This window comes from Toxorhynchites rutilus, chromosome 1 (genome assembly GCF_029784135.1).
Source record: "Toxorhynchites rutilus septentrionalis strain SRP chromosome 1, ASM2978413v1, whole genome shotgun sequence".
Lineage (NCBI taxonomy): Eukaryota > Metazoa > Arthropoda > Insecta > Diptera > Culicidae > Toxorhynchites > Toxorhynchites rutilus.
The window spans coordinates 84276862-84295825 of record NC_073744.1 but is presented as its reverse complement, the minus strand read 5'-3'; the positions used below and the strand labels follow the sequence as shown (position 1 = coordinate 84295825).

The 18964-nt window shown below is 39.3% G+C and overlaps 1 pseudogene; it reads left to right on the top strand.

Moving 5' to 3' along the window:
* Positions 1-16886: 16886 nt before the first annotated feature.
* On the top strand, positions 16887-18435 carry LOC129761125 (cold shock domain-containing protein E1-like; annotated as a pseudogene).
* Positions 18436-18964: the final 529 nt, after the last annotated feature.

Sequence of the window (18964 nt, the reverse complement as noted above, 5' to 3'; positions counted from 1 at the left end):
AATTATTTTCAGACACAATTCTCGTTCAAGATTTTTCAACCACTTGCAAATAACATGTTTCTCCGTTACATGGAATAAATGTTTTATACAGGAAATATGATAGAATAAAGACAGCCCTAAATCGGACAATGTTTTCCCCTCAGAAAGGTGGGAGGAGTGTTGAACCACTTTAGAAATGTTTCTTGTCCCCAAAAACCTCCACATGCCAAATTTGGTTCAGTTTGCTTGATTAATTCTCGAGTAATGCAGAAATTTGTGTTTCATTTGTATGGTAGCCCCCCCCTTAGAGAGGGGGGTGGAGAGCACCGGTTCACCTGCACTAGTTGGTAAACTCTGTTTTTTTGTCAGCTTTGGAAATTGACTATTACTTGAACATTTGCCGTTTAAAAGCACTGATATATCTAAAATCTCATGGAAAATGATCTGGGCAATGATTCCGTGAGCGAAACATAACAGTATGTGCCCTCAAATCTAACAAAGCAATACTTTCAATACTGGGGGCTTAACCCCAGTTCCACTAAACCTATTTTGGGTAAACGTTATATAACCTTCTCGGCTAGACCACCAGTAATAACAAATTACGCCTCGGTTTACAGAACAGCTCTCCCACAAACTCTTACGCCGACACAAACAAGCCAGTCACTCGTAGACCACAAATGGACAAAATGCACGTGACCCTGGTAACTATAGAGGGACGCCAAACTTCGTCCTGTGTTAAATTAACCATTTAATTAAACGATATCGCTTGCCTCCCTTTAATTTGCGTCGTCGAGATAAATTACTCATGATAGTACTCTCATCACGAGCCCACCGGAGAGACAGAAAGAAATATCGAATGCGACGGAAAAATTCCCTAATACCTTCGGGAAGCGAAAAAGCAGTTAAACGAAGAGTCCTGTAGACGGTGTGGCAGTGAAAGACTGGGTAAACTTCAAAACAAATAAAAGACTAGTGGTATTTCCGTATCACATTGTCACTCGTACTGTCCTTAAATAAATTTTCACAATAAATATACTTTACGGTTTAATTTATTCACCGCAGGCAAATGTCCTAATGGAAAAAGCACATTACGTTCCATGAATCTCTTTCCTGCTTCAATGCAAACCGACTGGACCAAGAAAATACAATTCCGAGAGGACAAAGTGGTTTCGAAAACAATCAGCTTGAACTAGTGGAAAGCTGCCAAGTTTCAAAGTGCGGTTGTCAATTTTATTATGGAAGTGGATGTTGCCGTGAATGTACCCTCCAGAATTGTAACACTCAATGATATCACGGTATTGTTGTACAATAATTGCGTTGCAACAGATTCTATTGCCTTGCCCGAATGTATCGAAATGCGGTTTCGAGCAACAGTACGATAAGAAGTTTAAGCGAATGAGCTGCAGATTCTTGTTTTTGTTTCAATCGCATACCAGAACAGTTAATCGTTCCAGATGAAAATGTGAAAGTGGTAAGAATGCTTTACAATTCGTTTTCAGGCTTCGGAAATACAATACCATTTCGCCATTCCGGTTTCTGAGCAGCGCTGAAGGAAACAGTCAACTCTCCCTAACTCGATATTTTTTTATATCATAAATTACAAATATATTATATTAGGGTAAGTGTCCCAATTATGGTATGAATTTTAATTTTTGATTCATCCCCTTAAAAACAAAAAAACACCTTTCTCACATGAAAAAAAAATCCAGAATCTCTCAGGAAGTGATAGACGGTTATATTTGACGAGAAAAAAATCCTTCCAGGCATATGTTCGAATTTCAACGATGACAGAGTTATAAAACTTTTTTTTTGTTTCGGACTCTGTTGCCTCAAACTGGCTCTTCATTGAAAAGTACGCTACGTAAGCCGATTCTGTTGCTTTGATTTAAAAGATGAGAAAATTTAATACAGGATATTGGCGATCTAACGTTCAAATCTACACCTAGGCGGCGCTGCGTTGAAAGTGATGATGGTTTTAAATTTTGCCATGTGAGCTTATGGATGGTTTGTAGTTCTTTCCATAAATTACAATGTTATAATCATAAAAGATTATTTGATTGCGATAAGTTTGTAAGAAATTTAATTCTGCGCAATTTTATATATAACATGTTATTTATTTACCACTTTCAGTAGTGAAAACTATAAAAATGTTGACAATGGTTGAATTAAAGAAGGAAACTCGAGAGCACAATCAAACACAAGTAGAAAAATGTACGATTCCTGCATGTGAGAACTACCTTGTGAAGCCCGGAAGTAAAATATTCGTGATTTGTTTTTGAGTTTTAGGTTACATTAGCATCATTTTCTTAGTTCAAAAACAAAATCCATATGTATTGCTCTCAAGGGGGATCAGACGGACCTCCCTCTAAACCTCGATCCCTGGTCTGAGCCTCGGGGATCGTTGAGGTTGGGCTCTCAAGGCCTCTTTTTGCCGTGGCTAGCTCGAGCTTGAGGCCTTTAGCTCTCAGGGTCGGCTTCCCTCGTATTTGAGGTGATTTTGCGGGTCAAGGGCTCGGAATTTCCCCAATATCAAACAGGTAAGTATATATATTTTTTCTCTTATTGTTACCTATTGTACAATGGCTGCTGTGTAGGTGTGTAGTGTGTCGTGATGGCCGGCCGGCTGCTGCTGATACACGCGATGTCGGGATATCGGTGTCTTGACGGTTGAGGTCCTCTCGGGTAGCTAGTGGCAGGATCGCCAAAGCTATGCTGCGGGCCAGCTTCAGAAAGCTGGGTTGCTGTAATCGGTGCTATAAGTACGTTGTTCAACGGAGTATTATGCCTTGATTCAAATAACGGGCCCTATCAAAGAGGAATATTTATGGCTACTGGCTACGCCAGGTTACCTGGTTGAAAATTCCTGATACAATTTGAAATTATACCTGATTCTTTTAATGCTTATAAAGCTCACACTTCCTATTGTTCTATAGGCTTTGATTTTATGGCACTGTAGAATAAACTAATTGATTGGTGCTTCCAGCTCAGAATTCAACCAGGAAATGGTAGCCTTTTCTTATCACTCCTACCAAGTAGCTTCTTACAATTTTCTTCCTCTTCATTCGATAGCTTTTCATTTCCTCTTTAATCATCTATATTCCCTTTTCGATGTTCTTTTCGTGTATCAGTGACTGCAGCTTTCCGAAGGTAAGTGTGTGTGTGTAGTATGAGTGTTGTACTAAAACTATTCCTAACATACATATATAGTAATTTTCCAGAGCGTTATCTTTATTTTGATACATACAAACTAGAGCCTACATAACGAAACAGTAACATATGTCTCACCGATCGTTTACGTTTTGCGTTAGATCGCCAATAGCAGTGGAACATCTAATTAAAAGTGGATTTAAAACATTTTAGAAGTTAAAAAATTTAAACGTTAGTAATTTTAAGTGTGTAATTATCAGTTTTATCCCAAAAATTCATACTGAACTTGATTGTTTCTATCAATCAAGTTAAAGTTCTCTAACCACTCTACAATTTTTTCTTTGACACTCAACTTCTAGTCTTCTATCTCTATTAATTTCAATGCAATATCGATCGAATAATCGAGTCCGACCTGTATAAAGAACAAGGTTAACGAAGAAAATATTGATTAAGTATGTTATTCAAACTAAATTGTAACGATCACGCGGGAACTGTTCAATCACAAATAAATGTTCAAATAGTTGCACAGGAACATTTTCAGTTGATTCCAATATTCCGGACATATTCTTCAAATTTGATTTAACGTTCGAAGGTCTAATTTCGACACAATCATCTGAACCTTCCTGAATATTCTTCAATTCGATAGGATTACTATCTTCAGCGTTTTTCTCAGCTTTTTCAACACTTTAATATTATTAAATATCTTTTTGTTTTCTTCTGAAAATTTTTCGTCAAGTTGCATGATCCAGGCTGTGTGGTTCGATGGTGGACTGTATGTGATTAAGGGGAGGCAAAGGTACTCGTGACCTTTCCTCGAACTAACTCGACAGGTGATGCCTCACGCATGCGACAATCACAATCGCCGGGAAGTAGCTGGCTGAAAAGCTGCGTGCTGCAAAACTTTCCACTCGCTGATCTACGCCACTCTCGTTGAATCAGCTGCTAGATAGAAACTCTTAAACACTGTGAAATTCAATACACGGAATATTGTCTTTTATAATACACTTTTGACGTGGGACTACGTCTAACCGGAGTATATGGGGGGTAAAATGAAAATCTAAACACAGAACAGGAAAAAAATGAAAGATTTCGAACTCGTACATTTCTTACTGGATCGGGAAGAAGTTTCCATCAATTGATAGGGAATATTTCTACGCTTCTATCGCAATTAATAAAATATTATTTTTCATTAGATAAACAATTGAATAACTGTAAAATGTTAAGCGTTATCTAAACGCTCTAACTGCCTCATTTTGATTGGCCCGATCTACAGTTTCCCTAGCACAGCCATCGAAGCCAAGCAGCCTTGGGGAAATCGGCATTGCAAATACATGAAAGTATGGGGACTTTTGTTCTCACCAAAATAAGTTCCCTAACACAGACTTCAAAACCAAGGAGCGTTGGAGAGATCGGCATTGCAAATACATGAAAGTCGGGGACATTATTTTTCCGACTAAAATGTGTTTCCTTAACACAAACCTTGAATCCATGGAATGTGATGAAATCGGGATTGCAAATACTTGAAAGTCGGGGGTATTTTTGTTCCGACTGAAATGTGTTTGCCTAACACAGACTTCAAAACCAAGATGTCTGAGAAAATCGGCTCTGCAAATAAATGCAAACTTCGAGTACTTATGTACACGCTTGTCTTTGTGCAAACTAGAATATGTTTCCTTAACACGGTCTCCTAAACTTAGGAACCTGGGAAAATCGTACAGACACTAGAGACGAATGAACTTTCAAGTTTAAAGCCTCTATAGTATAAAAAGTAGAAGTTGAAGTTGTTAATTCATGCAAGCCGGGGGTACTTCTGTGCCACCATTTTTTTGCACTCCGAAAAGTGTTTCCCTAGCACGGATTATAAAAGCGGGTACGAACAAAACGCTTTGAATCGGTTATGCATTATTGCATTGAAGGATATGCCTTCATATCTTCTGCTCACTGAAATTCTACGCATACCATTTGATCAGAGATCGAAATTCTCGCTCGGCTGCGCGATAAATATTCAGTCAATCAATCTAGTTTTCATTAAACCGTGTATTGTTAATATTTTCGTCTCTTCCTTTTCACCGAAAACTCTTTTTCAGAGAGAAAGAGATGTGGAAAAATTCTTTCTCGGAAGTTCAACGAGAATGCTTTTTCGTCTCTCATTCGGTACTGAAAATATGGAGCGAAAAATCAAAGCTAACTTCACCAACGTTAGTCTGTTAGGACAGCGTCCAAACGATCTGCATTTGGACAGCGTCTGAATTGTACAAATATTAATCCATCTCATGTTTACTTCACGATGAAACCCAATATTGCCGCATGTTTTCATGCAATGTTTTCAGCTATACTGAGAAAGTGAAAAGCTATTATCGACATCAAGGAGTCACTGACAACGAAAACATTTTTCGGCAATCATAACTCGACGAAAAAAAATCGGCATTGAATTTCCCGCGAGAATCGAAGTGAGCCTATAACATTCTCTCGCCTCCTATATTTTCAGCTATTTTTCCCCGTGGGTGAAAACGGATGTTTTTCGTCTCAAATCGGTGAGCATTTCGATCTCTGCATTTGATGATTAGGCGAAATGTTGTTAACCATTTGCTGCGATAACGCCTCCGTTCACAAATTTTGTCCTAGGCATCACACCAAACATAAAAGGACTGTCATTGAATTTACTTGTAACGAAGAACATCATCTATCACAATGCATGAATTGACCTTACATGGCATTATACAATCTTTTGGCGTGGGACTACGTCTAACCGGAATATATAGGGGGTAAAATGAAAACCTAAACACAGAACATGCAGGAAAAAAGGCAAGATTTCGAATGCTTATAACTCAAACATTTCTTACTGGATCGGAAAGATGTTTGCATCAATCGAAAGTGAATATTTCTACGCATCTATCGCAGTCAATAAAATGTTATTCTTCATTAGATAAACAATTGAATAATTGTAAAATGTTATGCGTTATCTAAACGCCCTAACTGCCTCGTTTTGATTGGCCCGAATTACTGTTTCCACAGCACAGCCATCAAAACCAAGCAGCCTTGGGGAAATCAGCATGGCAACTACATGGAAGTAGGGGGACTTTTGTTCTCACCGAAATATGTTCCCTAACACAGACTTCAAAACCAAGCAGGGTTGGAGAAACCTGTATTGCAAATACATGAAAGTAGGGAGAGCTTTTGTTCCCTAACAGAAATTTCTAAACTAAGGTGCCCGGGGGAAATCGGCATTGCAAATACGTGCAAGTCGGGGGTATTTTTGTTCCGACTGAAATGTGTTTCCCTAACACAGACTTCAAATCCATGGAGCGTGTGGAAATTGGCAAGTTGTCCGGGGAAATCGGCTTTCGATGCAAAATGCGAGATCTTTTATACTCGCTTGCCTTTGTACAGTTTAGAATATGTTTCCTTAACACGGTCTTCTAGACTTAAGAACCTGGGAAAATCGTGCAGACACTAGAGGCGAATGAACATTCAAGTTTAAAGCATTTGTAGTTTAAAAAGTAGAAGTAGAAGTTATTGATTCATGCAAGCCGGTAATACTTCTGCACACGTATGTTTTGTTTTGCACTCCAAAAAGCGTTCTCCTAACACGAATTACAAAAGCGGCTACGAACACAACGCTTTGGCTCGGTTATTCAAGATTGCATTGAAGGATATGCCTTCATATCCTCTACTCACTGAATTTCTACGCATACCATTTGATGGATAGGCAAAATATTGAAAACCATTTTCTACGATAACGCCTATTGATTATACAATATGCGTTCGACGTACATGTCAAAATCGAAATTGAGTGCCTGAAGCTCATCAAATCCAGCAAATTAGCGGTTCGAGAAGTACGTAAACTTGAGAGATGCAAACTTCAGAGGGAAATGTAAAATAAAATAATTGTTTGATAATTCTTCCGTTCATATATTTTGTCCTAGGAATCATACCAAACGTACAGGGACTGTCATTAAATTCACTTGTAGTGGAGAACATAATCTATCACAATGTATGAATTGACCTTACATGGCATTTATACAGTCTTTTTACTCACACAGCAATTAAATTGAATTCAGTTGAATTCGTAAATTGTTTCATTCAATCAAAAACTCAATCAATACAAACAAATGATTGCTAAGCTAAGGTAGTTCCACGTCAACCTTGTGGTTATATCATAGTTATAACCCACCCATTTTTTTACTCACAAAGCAAATATATTGAATTCAACTGAATTCGGGAATTGCTTTATTCCATCAAAAATTTAATCAATACAAACAAATGATTGCTAAGTTAAGGTAGTTCCACGTCAACCTTGCGGTTATATCATAGATATAACCCACCCTTTTTTTTGTTTACATTGCCCTAGCTTAATCTAAAATTACACTAACTTATTCTAGATTAAAAAAAATTAGTGGGTTATATCTATGATATAACCGCAAGGTTCACGTGGAACTACCTTAGCTTAGCAATCATTCGTTTGTATTGATTAAATTCTTGATTGAATGAAACAGTTTCCAAATTCAATTGAGTTCAATATATTTGCTCTGTGAGTGAAAAAAATGAACAAATGCCGTGTAAAGTCAATTCATTTATTGTGATTGATTGTTCTTCGTTACAAGTAAATTTAATGACGGACCTTTTACGTTTGGTATGATGACTAGAACAAAATATATGTGCGGATGAATTATCAAACGTTTGATGAACCAGCCTAAGGCTGAAAATCTTTCCAATAAAGACAAAAAAAAAATTATCAAACGATTATTTTATTTTACATTTCCCTCTGAAGTTTACATCCCAAAAGTGTACATACTTCTTGAATCTCGAATTTGCTTGAAACTGGGAAGTTCATTCGCTTCTAGTGGCTGCACGATTTTCCCAGGTTCCTAAGTTTAGAAGATCATGTTAGGACAGACATATTCCACTCTGCACAAAGGCAAGCGAGGACAAAAGTACTCGCAGTTTGCATTTATTTGCAGAGCCGATTTCCCCAGAAACCTCGGTTTTGAAGTCTGTGTTAGGGAAACACATTTCAATCGGAACAAAAATACCCCCGATTTGTATGAATTCGCAATGCCGATTTCCCCACGCTTCATGGATTTGAAGTCTGTGTTAGGGAAACACATTCCAGTCGGAACAAAAATACCCCCGACTTGCATGAATTTGAAATACCGATTTCTCCAGGCACCTTGGTTTAGAAATCTCTATTAGGGAACACATTTCGGTGGGAACAAAAGCTCCCCCTACTTTCGTGTGTTCTTTTTCTTCTTTTTGGCTTTAAGAGGGTTTAAACTTTTCAGTTCACTCGCCTCTAGGCTCTTTCGTGAGCTTGCAATGCCGATTTCGCTGCTTGGTTTTAAAGTCTGTGTTAGGGAACATTTTTCGATGAGAACAAAAGTCCCCCTACTTTCATGTATTTGCAATGCCGATTTCCCCAAGGCTGCTTGGTTTTGATGGCTGTGTTAGGGAAACCGTAAATCGGGCCAATCAAAACGATGCAGTTAGGGCGTTTAGATAACGCCTAATATTTTACAGTTATTCAATTGTTTATCTAATGAAAAACAACATTTTGTTAGTTGCGATAGATGCGTAGAAATATTCCCTATCAAGTGATGCAAACATCTCTCCTATCCAGTACGAAATGTTCGAGCTATAAGCATTCGAAATCTTTCATTTTTTCCTGCATGTTCTGTGTTTAGGTTTTCATTTTACCCTCCATATATTCCGGTTAGACGTAGTCCCACGTCAAAAGAAACACTTGTAAGAAAAACTGTTCGGGCTAAAGACACTTTGGCGCTGTAAGATAAAATTTGATGTGAGGGCGTTTCATTGATTAATTGTTTGTTTTTTAAGAGGCTTTAAACTTTGCAATTCATTCGCTTCTAGGAGCGTTTCATTGACTTAAGCGCATAGTTTTGATTCAGCGGTAATGCTGCAATAGCGATGGACAGCATTTTTCTTCTTGTGTTGTTGCCGTTATTACGCTATGTGTTGCACGTGCGCTGCTAGACATGTACACATGTAGAGGAGATGGGTCTAAAACGCGCCTGCCGGACAATTTGACCCGCCTGATTTTCTCGTAAACCAGCAAGAATAGAAATGTAATGGATATTGGCAATCGTGCTAGTCAATGATAGAATCCTACCACGCAAGTTTTACATTTGTAACATGCTTTAAAAAAATAAGAAAAATAATTTTCTTTGGAAGCGATTTTTGATGTAATTTTCTACATCATTTCTATAAGGTTTTTGTTGCTTGAAACCGATTCAGCTGCGGTAACTGTGGGTCATATTTATTGAGTCGAGTTCCCAGTGAATATCTCAGATGAAGAAAATAATAAGAAAGGATTCATTTCCTTCTCAATTTGATATTTTCCGCATCAGCTTACCATCGGGCAGTATGGCATACCCTCGATCGGGGCAATTTGTTCGCTTTCGGTCGTAAACATTCTCACGAGAGGAATAGCTTGTATGTGATGGATGCCAGACGATTTTTTCAAATATCTCTACATGGCACGAATAAATGTCTTCAAATGTAATCATAATGAACATAATGAGCAAACCATCACGATATTTCTAAATCATGTTCGATAAATCACACAAACAATTGTTTTCACATACTTTGAAATGACCTTAGTATGTTATGTCACAAAATTTAATGTCTTGACAACGAAAACATGTCTTCACATCTGACATCAATATTGTGTGCTCAGAGAATGCAGGAAAACAAGAGCGCGGACTGGAGAATTTATGCACGAATACTGGGAAAACACGCTCACCGGAGGAACGGTTTCTTCTCTACGCTGGTGGGTATTTTTTTTTTTTATCCAAGATATATATTTTATTAAGGCTCATATGGCGTCAGCCTAACGGGGCCGGGAGTTCAATATTTTGACAATGTTTGCTTAGACTATGTTAGTAATATGTAACCGATTACTCGCAGTTGACTCGAGGTTAGTATTACAAGTGTTCTCATAATTGGTATGTCGCAGTCTTCGATGCTCTGTACGTGTGCCCGACACGGGATACTTCCTATTGGGATGCAGCTGACCATTAATCAGCAACGCCCCCCTTGTCTGTAACCCATATCTAGCGTGGTGCGTCTTTCTCGACTCGAGGAATCCAGAATAGAATGGCGGCGCAATCATCAGCTCGTGTAGAGTTGTCATGAGCGGTACAACCTTTGGCTCTTGTTGAATAATCAGTGGACTGCACAACCTTCGGCCCGTGCATCTGTAAAGAGTGTGTGTATGTATTGCCGCGACTAAGTAAAAGTTTATCGATCGGATAGGAGGGATATGAAACGGGGACACAACGAAGGAAACATCATTAAACGTTGACATCGGCGTTTCTGAGGAACAGGTATAGATGAAGCAGAAGATCAGGATCCCGGCTACCTAAGATATCCCGGACGGGGATATCCGATTGTCTGCCTTGTGCTCTCAGTGCTCTAGAGAGCTGAGAGCGAGCAGCATGGAACCGGATACACGACCAGACAACATGCTCGATGTCGTGGTAGCCATCGCCACAATCACAAAGATTGTTTGCTGCGAGCCCAATGCGATAGAGATGCGCGTTTAGGTTGTAGTGATTGCACATAAGCCGAGATATCACGCGAATGAAATCACGACCTACATTCAATCCCTTGAACCATGCACTCGTCGAGACCTTAGGGATAATCGTGTGTAACCAACGACCGAACTCATCACCACTCCACATGCGCTGCCAACTTACGAGCGTATACTGACGAGGAATGTGGAAAAATTCATTATAAGCAATTTGCCTTTCAAAAAGTGTGCCTTCTAAAGCGCCCACCTTAGCTAGCGAGTCCGCTTTCTCATTCCCCGGAATCGAGCAATGAGAGGGAACCCATACTAAGGTAATCTTGAATAATTTTTCGACCAAAACACTCAATAGTTGTCTTATTCTAGTTAGGAAATAAGATGAGCGTTTATTAACCTTCATTGAGCGGATTGCCTCTATTGAGCTGAGACTGTCTGAAAAAATAAAATAGTGGTCGATGGGCAATGTTTCAATGATCCCTAATGCGTAATATATCGCACCCAGTTCAGCGACATACACGGAACAAGGATCTTTGAGTTTGAAAGAGGCACTGGAATTTTCATTGAAGATGCCGAAGAAAGTGGACTCGTTTATGAATGAACCGTCAGTAAAGAACATTTTATCAGATCCAACTTTCCCATATTCTGCCGAAAATATCGGCGGAAAAGAATCGGAGCGTAGGTGATCTGGGATTCCATGGATTATTTGTCGCATGGACAGATCAAAAATGACAGAGGAATTGCAGAAGTATGGGAAGCAAACTTGGTTGGAGATGCCTGGTGAAGGGTGCACGTCGTGGGTAAGGTACTCATGGTATAAGCTGGTGGGCATGAAGGGAATAGATTGATGGAATCTCTCATTCATACAAGCTGTTTCTCTGAGCTTTATAGTCTCTGAGAGAAACAACTCATGGGCATATTATACTTCTGCTGGGCCATTTAACACTGTATGATTGAAAATTTAGAATTTGGACGCCTTACAAAATAAAATTCGTAGCACTTTTGTTATTCAGTATCTAAAATACAGAACGATTACTGATGACTGAGGGTTAACTACTCTACGTACTGACGTAGTTGTTGCTTTAAATTTTAAGAGCACTGTGAAGATAATTCCATTCTCGCTTAGGGGGTGCGTATTACACACTTCTCCTATACATGTACAGACTCGTTTTTTTGTGGTTTCTTCAGTCGTGAGACTGAACACAGGCCTTGGTGTTGCTATCGTATATCCCTGGTAATGACTTCTTCTTTTTGAAACATCGTGGATTTTACTATTTCCATTGACCAGTAACGGCAGCTCATCGCTTCCGTCCATGTTGGTTGTGCTTTTTTCGACCTGTTCGATGATACTCAAAGGTTGCGCAATGATTAGCGTTTTAATCATTCGCTTGAAAGATTTTTCGTGGTTTTCCATGCTTGAAAAGAAATTCCTTGATGACACGAACACTTTGTCTCAACTTTCAAGAGCAATTGAAATAACAGTTAATAACGCACAAAAACATATGCGCGAAAATCAATCGAGTTAGGGAGGTGAAAATCCATGGAAAAATGAATCAAAACTAGACTTTCTAAGATCTCGCACAGTACGCAAAAGAGACAGTGTGCTTTGCGTTATCCAGTCTCGTATCTCACAAAGTCATTGGGAGCTGTCTGCAACAAATGAGCGAGGCAGAAGGCAGCCGAGCAGGCAGACTTGCTGTGCGCGCTTCAATTTCTAGAGACGAGTATCGATTTTTGACGTAGGACTACGTCTTTCATTTCTATACCGGGGTGTAAAATCAAAGTTTCGAAACCGAAAGCGTTACGCCGGAGACCAAGATTTTGAGCGTTAATAGCTCCTGAACAACTGAACGAAATGGTATGATAAACACTTCATTCGAAAGATAAAATGTCTACGCGTTATATAGTTGTTACTTTTTTATCCAAAAACTTGTTTCAATAGCCTTAAAATTGTTCTCGAAACAGGCTATTGAAATCACCAATCGGTATATAAGCGAGCGCCGTTCGGAATTCCACTCAGTTCTAATTGAACAGCGATTGGAGCATGTTGTCGCTGTTGTGGTGAAGCTCTTCGTTTATCATGAAAGCGCGCGGATGAACGGTGTCACCAAGAGGCTGTTTGTGCACCTTAGGCCAGAAGGGAATCCATCAGAAGGAGAGTGATGCCACAAACGGTTCCCCGGGAAGACATCGCTACACACACACATACACGCGCGGAATTCTTTCCGTTTGGATGCCATTTAGCATCAAGAAAGTTCCGGAAAGATCTAATCATTTCTGGAAAATAATCTGCCAGTTCCTCTGAGAATTTAAAAATACATTCATGTGAAAGGGTTTATTTTAATGTTTTCTAACCATGTAACACAGCGATCAAATTCATTTGATTTTGTAATTTTTCAACCAAGTGTAATTAGCAGGAAAGCTTCTGAAGATTATTCTTCCCCATCAGTAGGATATTTCCGTATCCAATATTGTATGCGCACGCAATCGATTATTGCTCAGTCGCTGAAAGTTTCGAGCTCAGAGAGTTCATTCGCCTCTAGTTTGCCTTCCAAATTTCCATCGTAAACCATACCTTCTCTCGATTCTCGATACCCTGGTGGTGATACGCATTCATTTTTCGTGAGGAAATCGACAAGACAACATCGCCAACCAGCCTAACGTGCTGGACGAGGTGGACGGTGAAGGATCGACACATACACGCGCAGAATTCTTTCCGTTCGGATGACATTCAGCATCGAGAAAGTTTCGGAAAGATCTAATCATTGCTGGAAAATAATCTGCCAGTTCCTCTGGGAATTTAAAAATACATTCATGTGAAAGAGTTTATTTTAATGTTTTCTATCCATGTAACACTGTGACCAAATATTTTACAATCAAGTGCTATTAACAGGTGGTTATCGAGTTAGTATTAACCACTGGTGGGCTTCCAGTATCGAGGAATATGTGGAAATATCTAATCGTTGCTGGAAAATAATCTGCCAGTTCCCCTTGGAATTGAAAATTACATTCAAGCGAAAGAGTTTATTTTAATGTTTTCTATCCATAAAATATCCATATAATACATTTGGTTTTGTGATTTGTGAATCAAGTGCAGTTAGCAGAAAAGCTTCTGGAGATTATTCTTCAGAACAAGGTTTTTCGTATCCTATATTGGATGCATAAAACCTTGTGCCTCCAACGTAACGCTCTCGTTTTCGAAGTCCCCCAAATATTAGTTTATTCATTCATTCAGAATGGATTTTGATTCAACTTCAAACAAATGATCTCTAAATCAACGATAGTCCTACGTCACCCTTTCGGTTATACCATAGATATAACCCACTTCCTGTTTTTCTTCCTCACAACCCTTCCATGTGCAAGCGATGAGGCCGGGCTTCACGCGAGCTTGGGATTGGCTCTTTCTCTCCTCTTACGTAAAATTTTGTGATGCGTTGAGGAATGCATCGTCGCGTTTCGATGCGAACGATACACATCTGTTGTGTACACGAAGAGATGATACTCGTTAGGGTGCCAATGAATGTATGGGAAAAAATCAACCCTAAAATTTCAAAAAGTTACCCTATACAAAATGTTCAGCACGTCGAAAAAACACCCTATGGCGAATTTCAGCTCAATCGGACTTAAGGGAGAGTGGCGCAAAGCGGTCAAAGTTTGAGTTTTTTGAAAATCGATAAATCACCCAAGGGAGAAGTAAAGGAAATCGGGGTTTTCGAAAAAAAAATTTCGATGCCAAATGTCTTAAAATTGCATGAAACGTCAAGATCTAGTGTCATCTCGAAAATATTTTTTTTTGTCAAAAATCGGCATTCTGGGACTTAGTTTTTTTTCGGAGTAAGAAACGAAAAGTATGGTTTTGGGTGCCAATAAAAATAGTTATCTCGATTTTTCATTCGGAACTTGCTACGAAATGTTGATTTACATGATAATATACCCTAGCAAAATATTAGTTCATTCGGGCTTCATTTACTGGTGTCATAAACGTTAAAATTTGAGTTTTTTTGAAAACCGAAAAATCACCGGAAATCAGGGTTTTATAAAAAAAAATTGGTGCCAAATGTCTTAAAATTTCATGACACGTCGAGACTTACGTAGAGTTATAATAAAAAAATTGTCAACAATCGATTTTTCAGGCGAAAGTGCAAAAAAAAACATTTTTTTGACTCAAATTTTAACGTTTATGACACCAGTAAATGAAGACCGAATGTGCCAATATTTCCGAAATTACCGAAATTTCTAATATTTTGCGTAGGGTATATTATCGTGCAAATCAACATTTCGATTTTATTCATCAACCTTACTCAAACAGCAACACAGTAAAGTAATATAAGCTACGTTTCAGAGTTCGTTATTATGCTTCGATATAACGTACAATTCGATACAACGTACAATTTTGAAAGTAAGATGTACGTTATATCGAAGTTACCCTGTATACTTATTGTCTAAGAGCGGTATAAAAAGACTTCTTTAAATTAGAACGAATTAGGTTTAAATCGAAGGATGTGAAGCAACGGTTGAAGACGCGACACATGCTTGATACGGGCTCATAATACCCGTAATTGGTACGTGAGGAGTGCGAGTGCGCAAATTTCGTGATGTCATATTGAAATTAACGGATTCGAGAAGATCTGAACAGTCTATATTGGAGAGAATTAGGTCAGATATGAAGGTCGCCTTAGCGACGTCCTTTCGTAAACTCAGTAAATCGAGCCCAATCAACCTACAACGAGCTTCATAGTTATGAAGGTTTGAAGGATCGTTCCAGGGTAAATTACGTAGAGCGAAACGAACAAATTTATGCTGAATTGCCTCGATGCGCTGGGAGTAAGGCGACCATACAACACAACCATACTCAATGATTGAGCGAACCAGTGCACAGTTGAGAGCTTTGATACAGTGTATGTCCTTGAAGTGTTTTGTGATGCGGAATATGAAACCCAGGAGTCTGGATGCTTTAGTGGTGATGTACGAGATGTGCTCTCTGAATGATAGTTTTGAATCAAGGATGACGCTAGTATCCTTGATGATCTCAACGCGATTCAAATGCTCATTGCGTAGTTTATACGAAAAGACAACAGGTGAACACTTCCGCGAGAATGATATGACTGAGCATTTCGATGGATTCAAACCCATTATGTTGATATTGCACCATTCAGAGAAAAGATCGAGTTGATTTTGTAAGTATACTGCGTCGTTAGTGCAATTTACGGATGTAAATAGCTTGAAATCATCAGCATATGCGAGTTTCTGACACTTCACGTAAGAGTTAACATCGTTGAGATAAAGTAAAGGCTGATTCAGACGGTGCCAGTCATCGCGCTAGTTGTACACTCCAATCACTAGAGTCTTGTTACTTGAGCCATGTAAACACCCGGCTCCAGTTACTTGCGCATGTATCGCACAAGTAATTGACCACACCAGCGAATAGAAAATTTTCTAGATGCTGGCACCAATAGATAAATGACAATTGCTTCCATGCAGTTTGTCATATTATACATGCGTGTGTGTGATGCAAGGATGCCATGTGATTTGTCGAGACCGTATCCCACTAAAAATGTCATGTTTTCATCAGGGTTGGCATATATTTTTGTCATTGTCTGCGAAACCAAAAATGAACTCTAAAAACACCGCTTCTGCTTATATAAAAAGTCTATCCAAAATGTCTTCAAAAAATTAAATTTCTTCACAAATAGTGTCGTTGAAATGAAGATATCTTTACATCTGGCATCTCTGGTGTAATAAAAACACTACACTATTTTTCACCATGGCTTCATCACGTTGGAGTTTCGAAAAAACCGTGAAATTCGTGAAATTATATCGCGAAAACGAAAATCTATGGAATGTTTTTAGTCCGGACTATAAAAACCGCGAAGTGAGAGCTGTTTCATTGCAGACCATAGCCGAGGATATGGAAATTCCCGATTTCACGGCCAAGGATGTACCGAGAAAAATAAAATCATTAAGATCATGCTATAGTTTGGAGCTAGAGAAGATTGAGAAGAGCAGAAGAAGATGAGCTGGATCAGGTTTTATACATACACCAACATTGCCATGGTTTAACGACATGGCTTATGTTATGCGCACCGCTAACGTGAAAGAGAAAGAGACGGAAAGCAATTATGTAAGTAATCACAAAAATATTATATTGAACTGTTTATTTAGTTTTAATATATTTTAATTCCATCATTTATAAAATAAATCGCTTGAATCGGCCTCCATGTCGTCCAATGCTGTCGGCCAGAGCGCGACCTTTGGATCTTTGGATTCGATGAGCGTGTTGAACAACTCGAGCTCCGGTGGAACGATTGGTGTGTTCAGCTCGAACTCAATACTGAACAGTAGCGGCAGTAATGGGGGCAACTATAGCAATAACAACTTGTATGGCGAAGGTTCTCCGAGTAGCAATGATGCCGATGCTAATTAGGGCACTTGAGAGACCGATAATATAGTGACATTATAGTGAGAGACGCTTCGAGTGACACCACTACGAGTCGTATTAGAGATGATGTTGAAGGGAACGTGAATTTGAGACTTGGTGATGAAGTCAGCTTTCAGGTCGCCACCAATCAATGGGGCAATGGGAAGCATGCCACATTCGAATGGAAACACCAGCTCATCCAGTCAAATACCGTGGAGTGGTTAGCTTGATGAAGGATACTTTTGGATTCATCGAAGGTCCCGATGTAGTAAAAGAGATTTTCTTCCATTTCTTTGAGACGGATAACATCGAATTACGCCGAGGAGACGACGACGTTTATCATACAGACAAGAAATCAGGGCAAAGAGCTGCACTTCACAGTTCACTGCGCCAAGGCGACGATACGTTCCCCGGGCGAATTAGTTTTAGTCGGCTGATCACTCTGAAGTAGAAGTGTCATTCGAGGATAAGGACCAAAAGAAGGACTTTATACTGCGTCACGGTGAATGCGTTCAGTTTTTGTTGGCAACCGGTCGCCGTGATCAACTGCGCCTACTTGGGAAGAAATTTGTAACGAGCAACGTCAATTTCGCTCTTAGTTGAAACCAAGGCGCTTATATCAATGTATAACAGGTGAAGCAACATCATCACTTCAATAAGAAGGGGATTACGGTTTGTGGAGCGGGGGTTGTTTGTTTTGTTATTGCTAGGATACGCCATTATTGCATTTTCACATGCGAGAGTAGTGGATGAACTGGATGAGAATGAAATTCTACAAAATCATCCCTTCTTTTTCACATAAATTCGCGAAAGCCGAACCTAGTAGGCATCGTTCGAATAAGCGTCGTAGCAGTTTGTAGAGAGCCGCCGGTAGCGTTCTGATGATTTTCCTGTTCTTCAGACCGGGTAGAGATTTTCACCAGAGCTGTTTGTAAACAATACCGACAGCAATTCCAATATGGCTGAAAGTGCATTTCATATGATTGTTTCAGCTGGTATATATGAAGGCGCCTTGGTTGAAACCTTCCAGCTTTCCGGTGAGGAGCGTGAACAAGGTGTTGTTGCAGTGAGGTGCTGGAAATGAGTCGCGATATATGCATCGATGACGAGGTTGAGTTTACCGTCATGCAATTTCCTGGTTCAAGTTTCGCAAATACACGCCAGAGTGCAATTCCCATAAAGTATTTGCCTCTTGGATCGGTTAAATTTGAGACCCTAAAAACAAAACAAACAAACAAAATATTATGTATTTTTTTAAAGATTGAAACTGCAGCAGCAAATTTCGATAAATGCTGGCGATTCTAAGCAAATTTTCAAAAACAGCAGATTCAACTTACTTCGCTACTGACACGTCGGCAGCAGCATTCTCTAATACCAGGGACAGACATACAGCTGTACTTGCGTTGTACGTGTACAGCGTTGTACAGGTACCATCGTACCATGACAGACATACTTTGGTTGTACATTGTACCGTATGTCAAACTGACAATCAGATATTTTTCCAATTTCCACCACATATTTCAATGAAAAAGGTTTTTATTTAGTGTCTAAACTATCAAACAGAACAAAAAAGTTTCCAATTTGAGTTATTAACTTAAAAGAAAGTCAATGAAAAGAACGTTTATCAAGTGATTTGATTCTGCTTGTTCATGCTACCCACCACTAACCGTCAATGGCGCTGCGCACAGTACAACTGTAGCCATGTACAGCGGTAAAACAGGTCGGTACAGGTACAGCGATTGTACCGAGTTGCTTGCATGGTTCTAGCGCTGTACATGGTGACAGACATACAATTTTCGAAGTACAACGCAAGTACAGCTGTATGTCTGTCATAAGTATAAGCATAGGTACGAACAATGGCAACCGCACAATGAACA